The sequence below is a fragment of the Mirounga angustirostris genome, unplaced genomic scaffold, assembly GCF_029215605.1.
Source record: "Mirounga angustirostris isolate CCGP_5_RB_7025 unplaced genomic scaffold, mMirAng1.0.hap1 SCAF_10, whole genome shotgun sequence".
In the NCBI taxonomy this organism is placed as follows: Eukaryota; Metazoa; Chordata; class Mammalia; order Carnivora; family Phocidae; genus Mirounga; species Mirounga angustirostris.
Window position 1 is genome coordinate 104,119,709 of NW_026991718.1, and position 18,040 is coordinate 104,137,748.

At 39.3% G+C, this 18,040-nt stretch overlaps 1 protein-coding gene across 8 annotated transcripts in view; it reads right to left on the bottom strand.

The window, feature by feature from the left end:
- PLCB4 (phospholipase C beta 4) overlaps nucleotides 1–18,040 on the bottom strand; it is a 411,040-nt gene that overhangs the window by 378,833 nt on the left and 14,167 nt on the right. For 5 of the 8 annotated variants that reach the window (XR_010405777.1, XM_064572832.1, XM_064572827.1 and 2 more), the window contains exon 2: nucleotides 1,150–1,193. The exons of 2 other annotated variants lie outside the window; for them this stretch is intronic. The gene's annotated coding sequence lies outside the window, so the exon portion shown is untranslated. Of the gene's footprint in view, nucleotides 1–1,149; nucleotides 1,707–18,040 lie in introns of those variants that run through there. One more of the 8 variants, XM_064572828.1, reaches the window with a different exon arrangement.

Here is an 18,040-nt window from a genome sequence, read left to right on the forward strand (position 1 = left end):
CGTCTGCCTTCAGCTCAGGTCATGATCTCAGGGTCCTGGGATCAAGTCCCACATCGGGCTCCCTGCTCAACAGGGAGTCTGTTCTCCCTCTCCGTCTACCCCTCCCCCCTGCTCGTGTGGGCTCTGTCTCTCTCTCAAATAAATAAAATCTTGATTATAAAATGGGGAAAATGTTTCTACACCATAACCTCTCTGCCCAGAAATGACTGAACAGCTAAAATCTTATAATTTGGGAGGAAACTAAAGGGAAAACAGAATGGCAATGTCAGGTTTGACCTCTGTGATCTTGAAACATCCTAAAATCTCTGAGGAGATCCTATGTTTTGGGGTGACAGTCCCATCAGGCCCCACCATAACACTCATGTGTCCAAGGACCTCTTGGGACCCACCGCTCTCCTCAGAATCAAAGTCCCCGAGCACACCTTTTAGAACAGGAGGGCCGGCTGATGTTGGTCCACATTAGAGAGTAAAAGGTATTGGATGAAAACAACAGCAACCACTAGGCTCAGAGCTCAGTCCATGAAATCTAGAAACCTCTCAGAGACTCTACAGATTACAGGAGGTTCCATAAACCTAAGAATGCCCACAACTTGGTTACAGCTGCAAAGTATCAAGATGTATAATGTAAATTATTTATGCTGCAGTTAAGCCCAATTATCATTCTAGCTTCAAAGAAGAGCAAGGTCTAACAAAGTATCATGCAAACCACAGTCCACGCTCTGAAAAAGAAATCTCATAGAAAAAAACATGAGATAGCACAACTTGAGCCATAGACCATTTTATTCTTCTAAGCTCCCTGGGCTTTCTAGAACGAAGTCACCCACTGAAAAAAGAGGAATATATTTCGCCAAGATAGGCGGAAATTAATCTCTTTCAATTTTTAAAATGAGAGACATTCACTTATTACACTTCACATGCACTGACTGTTATAGACATCAACAATTCGCTCAAAATAGATACGCTTTAAAAAGACTGGGAAATTCAGTATTGAATTTAGGAAGCTGAATCTGAGGTTTTAATTCAATGCACAATGGCATGCATTAGCAGCATAAAAATTGCTTCTTGATTAAGTAGTCTCGGGTTGTAATTTACTCAAGATAAAATTTTTTAAAACATCACAAATTAATTTTAAAAAGCACATACACCTACCTTTTTAAGGAAGATCACGTTTCAGGATTCCGTAATGTCTTTTCCTATAGGCGTGGAAAAGAAGAAAGATTATCCAACTAATAACAGAAAGTAGCGAAGGTGAGCTTTGAAGACCATAGCGCTGCTCTCATTTTCTCATGGTATGGTTTCATTTATAATATTAAACAAATAGAAATTTCTGAAGTTAGACTTAAAATATTTCTTTGTTTCCATCTCAGTAAAGATTTTGATTCCAATGATTTGATTTATAAGGAGCAAATGAACAAAATCAAATGGAAACAGATCAAAATAAACAGGAATTTTTCAAAATTAGAACTGAAGCATTTACTTATCCCAATGACATATACTCAATACTTTTATTCCATGAAGTAAATGAATAAAATTCCACTCCTGTTTCTATTTTTCCAGGGGGGAAATGAGGTGAAGAAGTTGTAAGAGCCTGTGTAGGTAACAGAAGGTAACAAAACTATAAGGAGCTGTTACCTCCTATTGTGTATTTTTTAATTGTCCTAGCTAATAAGCCATATTTACGGGCTCGATTTTTCTTGGCTAAGACTTCTGGATCAAGAAAAATATATAAAGGAAAATGAATCAAAATAAGATCTCTCTGATCTTATTTCACATTTATTATTTTCAATAAATAATTGATATCGAAATCTGCTAGTCCCTAATAAATACTAAATATGACTTTTCCTTTCAAAATTACTTGTTGGCATACATTAAATTATTCTAATATTTTAACTTTATATACTCAAGCCCAAATAAGGAAGTAAATGGTTTATAGTTTAATGTAAGTTAATCATCGACTCCTATAAACTGTTTCTACCAAATCTAATTAAAACAGCCCATGGAATACTGTCCACGGACTGTAATTGTGGGGGCGCCTGGGTGGCTCAGTCGTTAAGTGTCTTCCTTCGGCTCAGATCATGATCCCAGGGTTCTGGGATCGAGCTCTGCATCGGGCTCCCTGCTCAACAGGAAGCCTGCTTCTCCTTCTCCCACTCCCCATGCTTGTGTTCCCTCTCTCGCTCTCTCTCTCTCTGAGTCAAATAAATAAATAAAATCTTAAAAAAAAAGAAAAAAAGACTGTAATCGTGACTCTGACCCTGATATGTTAGATTCCATGTGTAAAGTAATTTAACTTCCAGCAGGGATAATGATGTGTAGATTGAAAAACAAGGACCACAATTTCTAACTCGAAAGAGCTCCAAGAATTTGAAATTACTACCAATGCATTAATTCATGGAGATCCCACTCCGGAATAAATGGAATCTCACACATACACACACACACACACACACACACAGATCAGATGGGGACTCCCTAGATTAGCTTGTGCTTCCTTCAGCTGCCACCTTCTTTTCTGACAATAAAATCCATCTTTAACCCTAAAGTAAATGTAAAGGAAGAAATTCTCCCAGCACCTTACTGAAAGGCATGTGAATCCTGCAACCCCAGCCACACCTGCACAGCCCCTTCCTGAGTACAAGCATCTTGGTCACACTTAGCTCCAGAACTTCTCTCCTTCAAAGCAACACCAATTCCCTGCATGGACTCCCCAAAGTCAGCCAGCATCAGGGGCCTTGTCTCTCCTGCTTCTCTCCACTTCAGAGCCAGCATGCATGACTTTGGCTCTCTCACAGCCAACACCCTACAGTTAGGGTAACAGCGGTCCATTCTATTTTCTGAAATTACAGGTGCCGGTAAATTCGGCTAACGGCAATGACCAAAAAGCCAAGACAAACTGATGGCTAATTCAGAAACACAGTTCAACATGCACACACTGAGCCAAATCATAATCAATGGCCCACTAACAACAGGTATGCAGCTCTTCATAGATCTTCAGTTTATAACGGGCCATCCAGAAATAAGAAGATATCTAGAATTTGCTTTGAAACAATCCAGTCAGGGTTGTGGACAAGGAGAGGTAACAGATGGAACAAGTGTCCGTGAATTTGTTGTAGCTTAATGAAGGATGCATGAAAGGTCATTATAGTGTCTGCTCTACTTTTTGGTTATATTTAAATTTTTCCATAACAAAAACTTAAAAGATGGTCATCCAATGAAAGTTTTGTGTGAAAAAGAGAGAGAAAAACGCACAGATCATAAATATCACAACCTTCCTGTTTTCCAAACACCCTTCAACACAAAGGAGAAATAACTAGGAAATAAGCAAAAAATTTTAAAATTAAACATCACACTAGAAAAAATGCACAGCCTACAGTTATGGTTTTATAAAGGAAGTGATAATGGCCTTGAAGCTCTTTTCAATATTTCAATTGCCGAATAACAATACCTACCTTTCTCGTTTTTTTTTTATTATTCCAAATATGTCTGCTTTAAATTAAGTGATAGAAACACAGAAACACTGCTTTTCTCATGACTGTCAGATATTGTTGGTCATTAAATATGCCTTTGATTCCTAAAAGTAGGGAAATGGATGACTTATAATTAATATCAATGTGATCTATTCCCTGAACTAAAATCTTTCTAAGTAAGAGATCCAAGAGGGGATCATTAAAAGGGCGGGTGGAGCACCTGGGTGTCTTGGTTGGTTAAGCATCCCACTCTTGGTTCAGCTCAGGTCGTGGTCTCAGGGTTGTGAGACTGAACCCCACATGGAGCACTCAGCGCAAAGTCTTCTTGAGTTTCTCTCTCTCCCACTACCTCTGCTCCTCCCCCCTGCACTCGCTCTCTCTAAAAATAAATAAATAAATATTTAAAAAGAGAGAGAGACTTTATTGGTGCAAACTTTGGGATCACAGATATAAACTATCAGATCTGCAACCCACTTACGTAGCAGAGTGATCTGTCACTGGGGGACAGCCAAAAGATGGGCACTCTCTAGATAATACCACTAATTTGGCTAGAATTTGAAAGAGACTGGGAGGGGTCATATGAGGCTAGTGCCCAGCTTTCACAATAAGCAGGGAAAGTCACATACCAAGTAAAATCATCCTCACAGCCTCAGAATTTGATTTACTGACCCTGCCAGACACCACTATTGGAAATCTGACACTGGAGATAAATTAAAAAGCAGGATTTATGTCATGGTTTGGGGAAAGAGCATGTGTAAAGCTTTGCCAAGACTTCTTCAAAGATAAACCAGGGGCAAGAACCAATCTTGGTTCCCTCTAAACAGAACAGCACAAGACCAACATTAAATCCTAACATGAGATTTGATCTTTTTTTTTAAAGTAGCTGATGGTTTTCTATTTTCTTTTTCAAGTTTTCCTGGCCTAAAACAATGTTTCCTTTCCAATAAAGAAACAATGCCAAATTCTGAAAAGGAAATTTGTCTGACTTAATGGATAAGCATATAAAAGCTGGAAAAGGGAGTATTATGGGAAAACCAGAACAACTCAGACTTACAAGGCAGCTTTCCAAATATATTGGCAAAAGGATCAAGGGTTAGAGAAGGGGAGTATGTGGGTAATAATTATGAACGAGTTGCATGATGGAGGTCAGCTAAACAAAATTCACTTGTTTTCAATTTGAAAATCACAGTTCCAGGGGCACCTGGGTGGCTCAGTTGCTTAAGCAACTGCCTTCGGCTCAGGTCATGATCCCAGAGTCCTGGAATCAAGCCCCACATCGGGCTCCTTGCTCAGCGGGGAGCCTGCTTCTCCCTCTCCCTCTGCCTGCTGCTCTCCCTGCTTGTACTCTCTATCTCTCTGTCAAATAAATAAAAATAAAATCTTAAAAAATAAAAAAAAAATTTTGAAAATCACAGTTCCAGTGGTTTACTACATAAGCTAAAAGAAACTGCCATTAGCTTACATCCATACTTAGATATTTTTCATATTTTATTAAATTAGGAATGGCATTTAATTGTGCATTTAATAAATATTTGTCAAATAAATGCATTAACGAGGTGGCAATTAATGCTCACCAAATCATGACTTAAGGTCATTAGAAATGACTAAAATAAAATAAAATAAAATAAAATCCTCAGATAGAGGAGTCATGGCTGTTTGTCTAACCAACACACATAACCTTGATTTGCTTGTAGGTGGCAATAAGCCAGGCTAAAATGGTTTGTTCCCCAGACTCCCTTGCAGCTAGGGGTAAGCCATGGGATGCAGGTCAGACCAATGAGATACAAGAGGACGGGCTCTGAGAAAGTGTGTTCTCATTATATGAACACAGTCCCTTCGCTCTTTCTTGGGAAAAGCTACTGGGAGGTGTAGAGCCATCTCACAACCATGAGAACAAAAGGCAGACAAAAAAAGAGTAGAAAGAAAGAAAGAACCTGGTTCTCTGGTGGCATTACTGAGATGCTACATACCACACACCCCCCGCCCCAAAATTGCTTAGGTTCATGTTAGGAGTGACAAACCTCTGCTCGTTCAAGTTCCTGTTTTCCATAATTCACAACCAAAAACATTCTAACACCAGATCTGATTTACCTCCCAACACGGCTGTGTTCTTAAAGCTGCTCCTATTTCCACTGACTGATGTTCCACATAACTATCCGATAACACAGTCACATAACTCTCGCTGACTCATCAACAGTTTCCACTCATCATGAGCATGCCTCCCACTAAAAGGCCAACGAGCTTGAGGGTGAGCAGTCATGAGGAAAGCCATCAGCAAACAACAGGCCATGTCATTCTACCAAGCCACACGGTGCCCTCCTATGGACCACCACACTCCCATGTTAGGAATACAAAAGACAATGCTGCCAAAAAGAGAGCAATCTATTCCACTGATTGAGAAATGGAAAATCTTCCACCTTAAGACTAACTTCAAAATCTGCATGTCTCAACAAAGAAAAGGAAATATTTGTAAGTATGGCTAAATTCAATGCCAGAAATGAAACATCTCTAAAAAACCGAAAACAAGAATAGGAGGATACATCTTGAGGGCTTAAGGGCTGTCCCATGTCCTGGTCCAAATGACCCTACTCTGTGCTTCCACAGGGCCTTCGCAATGCACCTTCTGTGGAATTTAAAATTCTAGTCATTTCTCCCTTAGATATTGATCTCTCCTGATAAAACATAAATTCCTAGAGCTGAGGAAAGCTGACCTGTAACAAGTACTGAAAAATGATGAATGAATGAATGAGCAAAACAACATACAGATCACTTTTCCAAGTTTATGAAAAGTATGCAATCCTTATTTAAAAAAATCTGTATGCATCATTTCTACAAATACAATGAGTTGTATGTACTGTTCAACTGACCCAACATGACATATTTGTCAAATGTTTAGAGAAATGTCAAATTTCTAGAGAAATTGTCAATGGCCTACATTTAAGAAGTAGCTCTTATAAGCCAGGCGATGTGTTAGGCACTTTGCATGCAGGATTTCATAATCTTCACAGACACACACACACACACACACACACACACACAGTTAGTTACTTCCCTTTTAGATGGGGACAAATTCAGAGAGACCTAAGGAGCTCACGTAAGGTCACGTATCTAATAAAAGGCACAGTTGGTATTCAAAACCCAAAAAGGTCAGCTCTTGCTTTTCTACTAGACCATGCTGCTTCTTCTCTTTGGTATTTACCAAAATATTGTTTATAACTTGTACACATTAGTGGAGGTAACAGTCACAAGAACCTTTCATTTATGGCCTCGAAAACAATCCGCAGAGTGAGGGTTCACTGTAACCTCAAGCACAATTACTTCTTGTCCATGTCAGAAATCAGACGGGGTCTGGCATGACACAGATAGTGACCTTCTCTAGCTCATCTTAGAGCTGTAAGGAGTAACAGAATGTCTACATACCTACAGCATATTAAAAGCAAGCCACTAGGTACTTATATGACCTAGAAATGATGCAAAATAAACCCATGAGTCTATGGCTCCAGTTTCAGAAATCAATAGCTCTGCACCCACCCCACGTAGGGTACACACATGCACCATACTTTCCATGCCCCGTTTACGGATCGCGCCGCCCCAAGAGCTTAGAGACTGGTTGGCAGGTGGGCTTACAAATAAAACCTACTGTTTCTATGCATACAACATATCAGATCCACTGAAGCAGTTAAAATAATAGACTCACTTGAACCAAAAGGGGAAAAAACTCTACTGCAGAAAGAATTTAAAAAAAAAAAAAAGGGTGCCTTTTGTGATAGCCTCCTAACACTTCATTGAATAAATAATTCCCCCTTGAAGTTGATGAAAATTTACTGAAAATATTTATCCAGTAAACATCTTAATGAAATAAACTGTTATGACTCCAATTTAACAACTTCATAAATTCTGATGGAGAAGAAATAGACTCACCACCCCCGAAACATTTGGCAATTATTTTTACACAATATGTGCAGTCTATGATGTATGTGCCTGATGGAAAAGTGAACCGCAGTGTATTAGCCTAAACATGAGCTTCTTTGTTCTGCCATTTCAGCTTAACATTTCCACTGATTTTTAAACAATATGGAGTATTTTGCAAGTCATGATTTCTATCAGGACAGCTAGCCAATACCCATTTAAAAAAAAAAACTTGAACTGAGATAGTTATTATGTGATAAAGCACCTTTCCATTTCTTCCTCCCCCTTGCTATAACTATAGATTAGTTATTTATATTTTAAATTTTTTCCATATAGAGATCTTTGGGGAAAAAATCATGACTTAGTATAAAGACCCTGAACCTTTTTCCAAATAATGGCTGAACTGTCTTTAAGAAGATAAACATACTCTTTTTTTTTTTTAAGCTACCCCCTTTTAATTCTTTCCCGATACAGAACAACAACAAAAAAACAGTATTCTCAATTAAATAACTCCATAGCACTCACAGTTTTTCTTCTGTAAAGTTATTTTTTAAAGTATTCACTCATCATCAAAGGCTAATGATTTTAAAGACAAGCTTCACAATGAAAGAAACAGGATAATGAAGTACGCTTACAAAGACAGTGTCTGGTAATAATTAAAGTAGAACTCTGTACACAACTTCTTTTAAATATCTGTCTAAAACTCCAAGCTTTCTATCAAATTAGGATTCCTTCATGAATGTTTATCTTTTTTTTTTTTTTAAAGATTTTATTTATTTATTTGACAGAGAGAGACACAGCGAGAGAGGGAACACAAGCAGGGGGAGTGGGAGAGGGAGAAGCAGGCTCCCCGCAGAGCAGGGAGCCCGATGCGGGACTCGATCCCAGGACCCTGGGATCATGACCTGAGCCGAAGGCAGTCGCTTAACCAACTGAGCCACCCAGGCGCCCATGAATGTTTATCTTATTTAAAGTATACCCCCCAAAAATAGGCCAAAAGCATTTATATTCCCCCTTGCATTTGACCCCACAATCAGACAGATACTGCCCCATTTACAAAATGAAATATTGAGGTCCACCTTAGATTAACTGCCATAAGCAGTTCCAATGCTAGAACTAAAAACAGGCGTAAATGTTAAAATACTTCTTTTCTTATGCACCAGCTCACTTTCCTTATTTCTTTTTCTGTATCTTAAAGTAATTCTTAACAACTGACTAAGGCTCAGAAAATTACATCAAAATCTACTCTACAAATAAAGTTTGAAAGTTATATTTAGCAGATTTCTGATTATATTGGACACAGTCTTGGTATAGCTTCCCACGTATAAAGTCTTGCCATGAAACGGAATTCTTATTAGTCTTTAACAGAAAAAGTAAGTGAGCTGATTAAATATAGATCAAAGGAAGTTCTACCATGAAAGGACCATTATTTATAACTTGTGGAAAAAAATGTATCAATAAACAAAAAGCAATCTGGTGTTTCTCCTTCTGGCCCATAATCGTTATCTGTTTATGATGAGATTAAGAGCACTTGCTGCCTTCTTTGTGCTTGTCAGTTATTCTCCGATATTTTTAGCATGATCATGTATTACTTTTGTAAGCTCCAAGGTTATTTTTTAAGCATTAGACACTACCTTTTTAGACCTTGATATTCAATAAACCACTATTGTATAATAAATGATAGATGTTAATATATTTTGAAAACATGGGTAATTAATTCCAGTCAAAATTAAATCTATACCTTTAAGATGACTGCTTATCATATCGTCACCTATAGACTCTAGTACAAAAGCATATTAAATGTTTTAAGATTATTTTCTACTTTAAGATAAGCTAATCAGTAAACTGATAAATATATTTTATATCCATCTGTATCTGCTCTAAAAATTAGGAAAATCACCTGTATCTTGTTCCAAATCTTTCTCCTTTATCTCTGCTAGCTATTCATTCTTTGCCAGCTCTTAAAATATATTTGAAGTAACTCCATCATGTCATTGCTTTCTTTGACAGCTGTATCAGGACTATAAATAATACATATATTTATGTGTGTATATACATATTCATTAAATAAACATATTCACCTACACACACAGACTTACATACATATACACATATTACATATACATATGTATAATACACTCATATAGTATATATAAAATATATAAATATATATATGATCTAAACTGTTTAGAGATTTCCACCAGAGGTGCCTGTCAACTCAGTTTCAGGTTTCATCTGCTTTGGTCAACCTGAGCAACTAACTATAAGACACTGATGAAAGAAACTGAAGACAACACAAACAAATGGAAAGGTATACCATGCTCATAGACTGGAAGAATTAATATCATCAAAATATCCATACTACCCGAAGCAATCTACAGATTCAATGCAACTCCTATTAAAATACCGATAGCATTTTTCACAAAACTAATCCTAAAATTTGTATGGAACCACAGAAGACCTCAAACAGCCAAAATAATCTTCAGAAAGAAGAACAAAGTTGGAGGTGTCACAATCCCAGGTTTCATGATGTAGTACAAAGCCTTAGTAATCAAAACAGTATGGTACTGGCACAAAAACAAACACATTGATCAATGGAACAAAATAGCCCAGAAATAAACCCACACACATACGGTTAATTAATCTATGACAAAGGAGGTAAAAATATACAATGGGGAAAGACAGTATTTTCAATAAATGGTGTTGGGAAAACTGGACAACTACAAGCAAAAGAATAAAACTGGACCACATTCTTAACCATACCAAAAAATAAACTCAAAATGGATTAAAAGACTTAAGTATGAGACCTGAAACCATAAAACTCCTGAAAGCAAACATAGGCAGTAATCTGTTAAACATCACCCTTAGCAACATATTTATGGATATGTCCCCTCAGGCCAGGAGAACAAAAGCAAAAATAAACCATTGGGACTACACCAAAATAAAAAGCTTTTGCACAGCAAAGGAAACCATCAACAAAACCAAAAGGTAACAGTAGTTTTGAATTATATTTGTTCCACTTAAGTGACCAACTGTTTAGCCAAATTAGCAAAGAGTATTACAGATTAGAAACCTCATTCCTCTTATCATATTGGCCATCCTTACTTTCCCCAGAGACCAATATCCTGCAGTCATCATGAGTAAATTCATTAAGCATTTATTTTATACTTAGTATTTCTCATTACTGTGAAGGGAGAAGATTATAAAGTGTGGTAGTTCACAAGTTATAAATGTAGCTGAAAGTATAACACTTATCTGTGCATTCTGCTACAGAGCCAATCATTTCTAAATTCTTTTAAACAGAAGTAGAAGAGGAAGTCTCTTACTTTTTCAGATTTTCAGCTAGAGTCTCAGTGCTAAAGACAATAGGGGATGAGTTCCCTGCACGTGACCACAGGATGTGCTAACATGTGCCCAAACCGGTCCTGAGGTCGACCCCCGAAGTCTACACGTGAGAGGAACTTGCAGAAGACACGTCTTCAGAGAGAATTCTCAGGAACAAAGAGTGGTTCCCTTTCCTTCCCTGTCTATCAGCTCATACCAACTGCCTACAACAACCCCTCACACACTGAAGCTACCTGCAAGGAGGGAGGCCGAGATCCTATCCCCTGGCTGGACGTTTGCGTCTGTGCAGAAACGCACAGCCTGTTCTGAGGGGCACGTGTGAGGCTGGAGCACTGGAGCCCGGCCGATGCTACCTTCAGTAGCACAGCGAGGCAACAGAAGCTCAGTAAAAGAGGAAATGGGCTACACTTAAGAGTTTGATGGTGCTGACATATGAGTTTTCCTATAGACCAAATGGATACCACAGAGGGTAGTGAGAGTTGAGTGATCCTAAAAGATCTCCACCCAAGTAGGCTGCCCAGACAAGGGCTCAGGGACACAGCAGTGATATACCACTGGAAGACAGGAGCCCAAGATCATAAATGATTACGCAGAAGTTACACTGCCCACATCCAGGAATGGCATGGTGTCAATCAACCTGCATGGGATCTCCAAAAAAAACCACATCAGGCTGTGTATGAGGATGAACTGGCCATGAAAAGAAACACCACCAGCCAAGTAAAACTGTCTTAACCCCCCTTTCTGCCCCCTGCCAACTCTGGAGGAGCCAGAGACCACCCTCCCCCGCTTGGTGGAAGGAAGAACAAAGAGAAGAATTAAACCAGAAATGAACTTTCTTTCTCACTGATGATCACTAAGCCACTGGTCAGACCTGAGGATGGAAAAGGGGAGAAGCTCTACACTGAATGGGAAAATGGAAGTTCTGATTCATATTGTAACACATTTTTCTCTAATATTCAAAAATTAGGTTGTTTTGATACTTTATAATGACTCAAAAGCTATGGAATCTGCCAAAAATATCATCCAACGTCGAGGTGGGAAAAGAATAAAACTACTTTCTGTTTGTCTTACTAAGTGTGACCCACTCAACAAACCAGTTACACTAGTAAGTATCCAACCTATACAAGATTTTTTTTCATGAAGTTAAATTAGAAAACTAAGAAGATACAGAAAATCAAAATGCAAATGTAATATACCTCTTCAAACTTTACCTCCAGAATATAACCATATTGACAGCTCCTTTAAATGGAATGGACTAACACTCCAGTCAAATGGCAGACTGTCAGAATGAATAAAAATAGTAATAATGATGATGATAAAAATAATAATAAAGCAATAATCAACCATACTTGCCCAACAAAGAGAAAAACTTTAAATAGAAACACACAAATAGGTCAGAAGAAGGGAAAAAGTTAACACCATGGGTTCAAACAGTAAGAAAAGACAGCTGAACTGGCTATATTAAAACAAATAGACTATAACACAAGAAGTCTTACTAGAGACAAGGAGGAATACTTCATGATGATCAAAGGGTAAATCTGAAAGTTCTAGAAGCCTAAGTCCTTCATTTATGAGATAAGGAAAGTGAGACAGGTGACTTGCTCAAGGACACTTAGCTAGGGGAATGACCAACTACAAGTCCCCTCTCCCAATTTCCTTTTCCGAGCCTACTTCTTATAACCATACCTCTAATCTGAGCTCCTTCAACATGAAAGCAACTAGCCTACTTGGTTGAAACCAACAACTCAGTAGCTATGCAAAAACACAGCCTGGAAAAGGGGACCACTCGGAATGAGAGACAGGAAGTTGGATCATGAGCAGGGTTTGGCTCTAGATTCAAGCACTGCCCATCACTAGTTGTGTGGCCCTGAAGAAATTTACTTAAATGGGCCTCAGTTTCCTTATCTACAGAATAGGGAGATCACCACCTATCTCAGTAACATGCCTGAATGATACTCAGCTAGTCAATGACAAAGCTAGAGCCCCACAAGACACACACACACACACACACAAACCATGTTGTTAAACTGTCTCCCCTGATGAGTTATCTCCAAATGGAAGTAACTGGTGGAATGCCTGACCTTTACTAGGTATGTGAAAAATGCTGGTTTTCTTCCCATACGTTGATGCTACACTTTGTAGAGAGAATAACTTTGGAAAGGTATTTTTCTGTGTGGAATCCTCAACTCTAAAATCTATCCTTTTCAATTGAGACAAAATGAGTTTCAGATAATCACTTTTTCTTCTGTTAAAGTCATATGGTCTAAGTGAGTAAAGCAAACAGGGTAAAAATTTCAATGATAATTTAATTCAAATCACCTCTTATACTATAAAATGAGTCATGCAATAGACACATTTTGTAACATCCGTCCCCCCAAAAAGTGTAAACATATCATTTTGTTCATAAGAAGAAAAAGACATTCCTCCAGATGTTGTGATTATAACAACCAAGGAGTCATAGCCTCAAGATCATAATCCTAACCTTCAGTTTGGTAAAAGATTCTTTAGAAAATGAACTCTTTCTTGTGGGTAAGTCTGTGCTGTACAATGTACAAGGCCAATCCCTATATAAAATGTTCGAGTTTCCTGACAACTTTTCTAGATTCTTTTTGTTGTGTAATTGAGAACATTATAGGAACAGGCATTTACCATCACACTGGGCTTTATGTATTCAGTCTAGTCAATGCTCCTAAATGTCAAGGTTATAGTCAAGGTCAATATATTTTCAACCCAGAAAAGTGGGTGTCTGCAAGGTAGATAGATGCTCACTGTGCTGCCCCATGTAACCACAAGAAATTTAAGAGTAAGACAAAACTTGATAATTAATGTTAAAAAATGCATTGCTTAGCTACCAATTTTAGAAACAGCCGAGTGCATACAAATCCAAAATAGGACATACAAAACCATGAAATAAGAAAGAGAAGTATTATAACAGCATATGATCATTGTCCCGATTTTACAAATTCATTTTAGGACACATTTAAGATCCTACTGTGTGTTACGGCACCTGGGTGGCTCAACTGTTAAGCCGTCTGCTTTCAGCTCAGGTCATGATCCCAGGGTCCTGGGATTGAGCCCTGCATTGGGCTCCCTGCTCAGTGGGAAACCTGCTTCTCCCTCTCCCACTCCCCCTGCTTGTGTTCCCTCTCTCACTGTCTCTCTCTGTCAAATAAATAAATAAATTCTTAAAAAAGAGCGTACTGTGTGTTAGCCACTGCACAAATCTAATTTAAAAAGTGCGAATGAGGGGAGCCTAGGTGGCTCAGTCGTTAAGCGGCTGCCTTCGGCCCAGGTCATGATCCCAGGGTCCTGGGACTGAGCCCCATGTTGGGCTCCCTGCTCAGCAAGAAGCCTGCTTTTCCCTCTCTCACTCCCCCTGCTTGTGTTCCTTCTCTCACTTTGTCTCTCTCTGTCAAATAAATAAATAAAATCTTTAAAAAAATAAATAGTGCGAATGAGTTATGATTGCTTGAAAGAGCTGAAGGGCTCAAAATTAGTGTGTTCAAATACATTCAGATGAGTTCATGTAGTCACTGAAATTTCATGCACATACAAAAAGGAGTCAAGACATGTTATTACGTTGACCCCATTCAATATTGTACCTATGTCAGGTTCTGGGTAGAATATTCTAAAGAAAATATATCATATCTCAGCTGTCAAATTTCTGTCTGGTTTAACTAAGAACATAGCACTATATTGTCTAAAAAGCACCAAATCAAGCACAACACTATACTGTACCTCATGAAAGGCCACACAATTTATTCTTCACACAAAAGAATATTAGAAAAGCACCAACTACCTAAAAAGAAATTAAAGTATTTCCTTGACTACTTAAAAGGTCAGTTAGAAGTTAAAAAGCAAGGAAAGGAGGACCAAAACCCTTTCTATTTTGTTTTAAAAAAAAACTTACCCCAGGACTTAGATTGATAGCAGTGAAATTCAATAAGTACACATTACTTATCAAGTTGTAAATTAGGCAGTGATTCAAGTTCCTAATTATGGGAAATGATTTAAGCTCATTTAACATGAAATGTTTCAACTCTAAGACTCCTTAAAGAAGAATGTTAAAATACAGAAAAAATAGAGGAACTGACTAGAGGCAATATAGGATTTACCTAAATTCCTGCCTATAAACAAATTGATGTGAAAATTCAGGGAAAACAAATCCCCTGAAAACTAAACCAATTTAAGCCAAAAGCACCTTCTGAAATTAGGAATATATGCTCAAATCCCCAAATTATTATTTTGCAGTGAAAAAAGAGCATACAGGTTTTTTAATCATTACTCTAACCATTCTGTTTTCCTAAGTATTGTCAAGTACAGTTAGCTGACCCTTGAACAAAAAAGGTTTGAACTGCACAGGTCCACTTATGTGTGGATTTTTTTCAATAGATACAGTACAGGACTGTAAATGTATTTTCTCTTCCTTATGATTTCCTTAATAACATACTCTTTTCTCTAGCTTACTTTCATGTAAGAATACAGTATATAATGCTAACATATAAAATATGTCTTCATCAGCTATCAGTGTTATCAGTAAGGCTTCTGGTTAACAACGGGCTATTAGTAAAGTTTCTGGGGAGCCAAAATTATATGCACATTTTCGACTGCTCAGGCAGTTGGCACTTCTAACCCCTGTGTTGCTCAAGGGTCAACTGTACCTTCTTTTCAATAACTTATTCTACAAACAAATATAAAATGCCTGCTATGTGCAAATATTATGCTATGAAGGAGGAAACAGAAATTGGCAACCTCAGCCTACTGAAGCTCAGTGTGTGTGTGTGCAAGTGTGTGTGCGTGTGTGTATGTGTGCATGTGTGCATGTATGTGTATGCATGTGCATGTATGTGTGCATATGTGTGCGTGCGGGGGCATGTGTGTGTGTGTGTGTGTAGGGGCAGGACAGTGGAAGTAAACAAAGCACAATGTCACAAGTGCTGTGAGGACAACATTCATTAAAAAAATAGTAGAACTTGGGACGCCCGGGTGGCTCAGTCGTTAAGCGTCTGCCTTCGGCTCAGGTCATGATCCCGGGGTCCTGGGATGGAGCCCTGCATCGGGCTCTCTGCTCTGCGGGAAGCCTGCTTCTCCCTCTCCCACTTCCCCTGCTTGTGTTCCCTCTCTGCCTGTCTCTGTCAAATAAATAATAAATAAAATCTTTAAAAAAAAAAAAAGTAGAGCTAATATATCATTGAAATTATTTTGTTCTGTCAGTCGGACTGCCAACAGCTACATGTAAAGGGAACCCCTCTGTCCTAGTCTGCCAGGCCGCCACAGAAACTACCACAGACTGGGCGGCTTTAACAAGACATGTTTCTTCTCCTTGTTCTGGAGGCTGCCAGTCCAAAATCAAGGTGCCGACGGGGCTGTTTTCTGGAAAGTCTCCTTGGCGTGAAGATGTCCGCATTTCTCTGTGTCCTCACACGGCCTTTCCTCTGTGCGCACACATCCCTGGTTTCTCTCCCGCGTCCTGATAGCCTCTTCTTATATGGACACCGGTCAGATTGGATTAAGTCCCAACCAAATAGCCTCATTTTAAACTTACCTCTTCAAAGGCCTTGTCTCCAAATATAGTCACATTCTGAGTTAGCAGGGGTTTGGGCTTCCATGTATGAGTTCTGGCGGGGGGGGGGAGGGGGCACAATTTGGTCTTTAACACGCATCAAAGCGACTTAATCAGTCACTTCTTCTCAGTTAACAAGAAACTCATAGGTAAGTTGCTTAGAGCTGCTAAAGCCACTCAAGTAAGTCATCGAGAAACGACACCCTCTGCTTCCCGTTTTGCCACCCTTGGTGCGTGCTCTGTCACAGCCACAAGATGGCATCTGCAAGTCTAAGCATCTCGTCCAGGTTCCAGGAAGGAAAGGAAGACATCAGGAAGGAAGAGCCCACCCAAAGATGTGCAGCCATGTCTTGCTGGCCAGAACTGGGTAAGCAGTCCTGGCTGCAGTATTTTTAAGTGGGCACGTTGCTACCCTGAGCCAGAATCACAGTTCCACCAGACTGGAAGGCAGGGGGGAGAACTGTGTCCCCCACAGTTGTGGCTGACCACAGATGTCACTGTATGAGTGCAGGTCGCCTTTAGTTGGAGGCCTGTCTGGACCACTGATCCACCACGTGACCTTGAGCAAATGCTTTAATCACTCAGTTCTCAGAGGTGGTAATTACACCTAAGCTGCAGAATCACTGAGAGAATTAAATAGGGTTGCATTCATTTGTCAGGCCCAGGGCACACTGCCTAAGCCTAAAGGACGCTGGAGTTGGGGCCTGGGCTTAAAGTGTCCTGGGAAATCACAACATTATGAGTATCACAGAGCCACCTGGTAATGACTCAAAACTATCAAAGAAGTGACTCCATTTCTTTACGGGGGCCTTCTGACATATCCCACTCCACGGCATGGCCTGAGAGCCTAGAGTCTCTAACTGCGCGTGCGCGTATGTGTGTGTGTGTGTGCGTGCACGCTGCTTCTGATGGTCTTACACCTTATGGGAGGGTAGGAAGCACTGATTCACTAGCACCCTGTTCCTTGCATCATACCCCTTCTGCAATCAAACAGCTGCTTTCAGCAATTTTTCCTGAGACCTTCTAAATCACAGTCCCTGTTTAGCTGTGAGGTACATCGTTCAGGTAACGCATGCCTTCACCTCTCCAACAAAGCCGGGAGAGCCCAGGTTCGGTAAAAAGTGCAACATTTCCAGAAGGTTTTTAAACCGCGTTTGTTGCTCTTAATCAAGGAGTGGATTCCTCCTTGATGTAAAACCTGGTGAGCTGCCACAGTTCTCAATTCAAGCTGAGAAAATGAAAACTACCTTGTAACAGAAGGGGTGGAAGAGCTGCTTCAAGCTCAGTTGCTTTCACGAGAGGCATTAATACCCAAATCACCTGCACTTTCAAAGTCCCTCCTTTCTCTCTGGTGGCTGTGCAAGAAATCTCTGTATGTTACTTCTGACAGACGGGAGAGTAACTTTTAACTTACTTTGAAATTCTTTCAAAGGGAATGAAAAATGGACAGAATGAGGCCAGTCTTAAGGCTCTCAGAGGGCCTCACAGGTCCAAAAAGGCTAAAAAAAGGAAATATTCCCTCTCTGTATTTTCAAAGTGCTGTTGTGAAATCTTTTCTCAGCAGCTGCAAATAACTATACAGCAATCCTGCTGTCCCCATTCAAATGTGAACGATATATCTAATAATTAACATACTTAACCAGCACTTTTTCAATACAAAATTAAAGAAATTTGCTAAATCAAAAAGATGCCAATTATAAAGAAGAAACCTCCAAAGACAACTGGCACCCCAAGCTTGGTGGGGAGGGCAGCACGG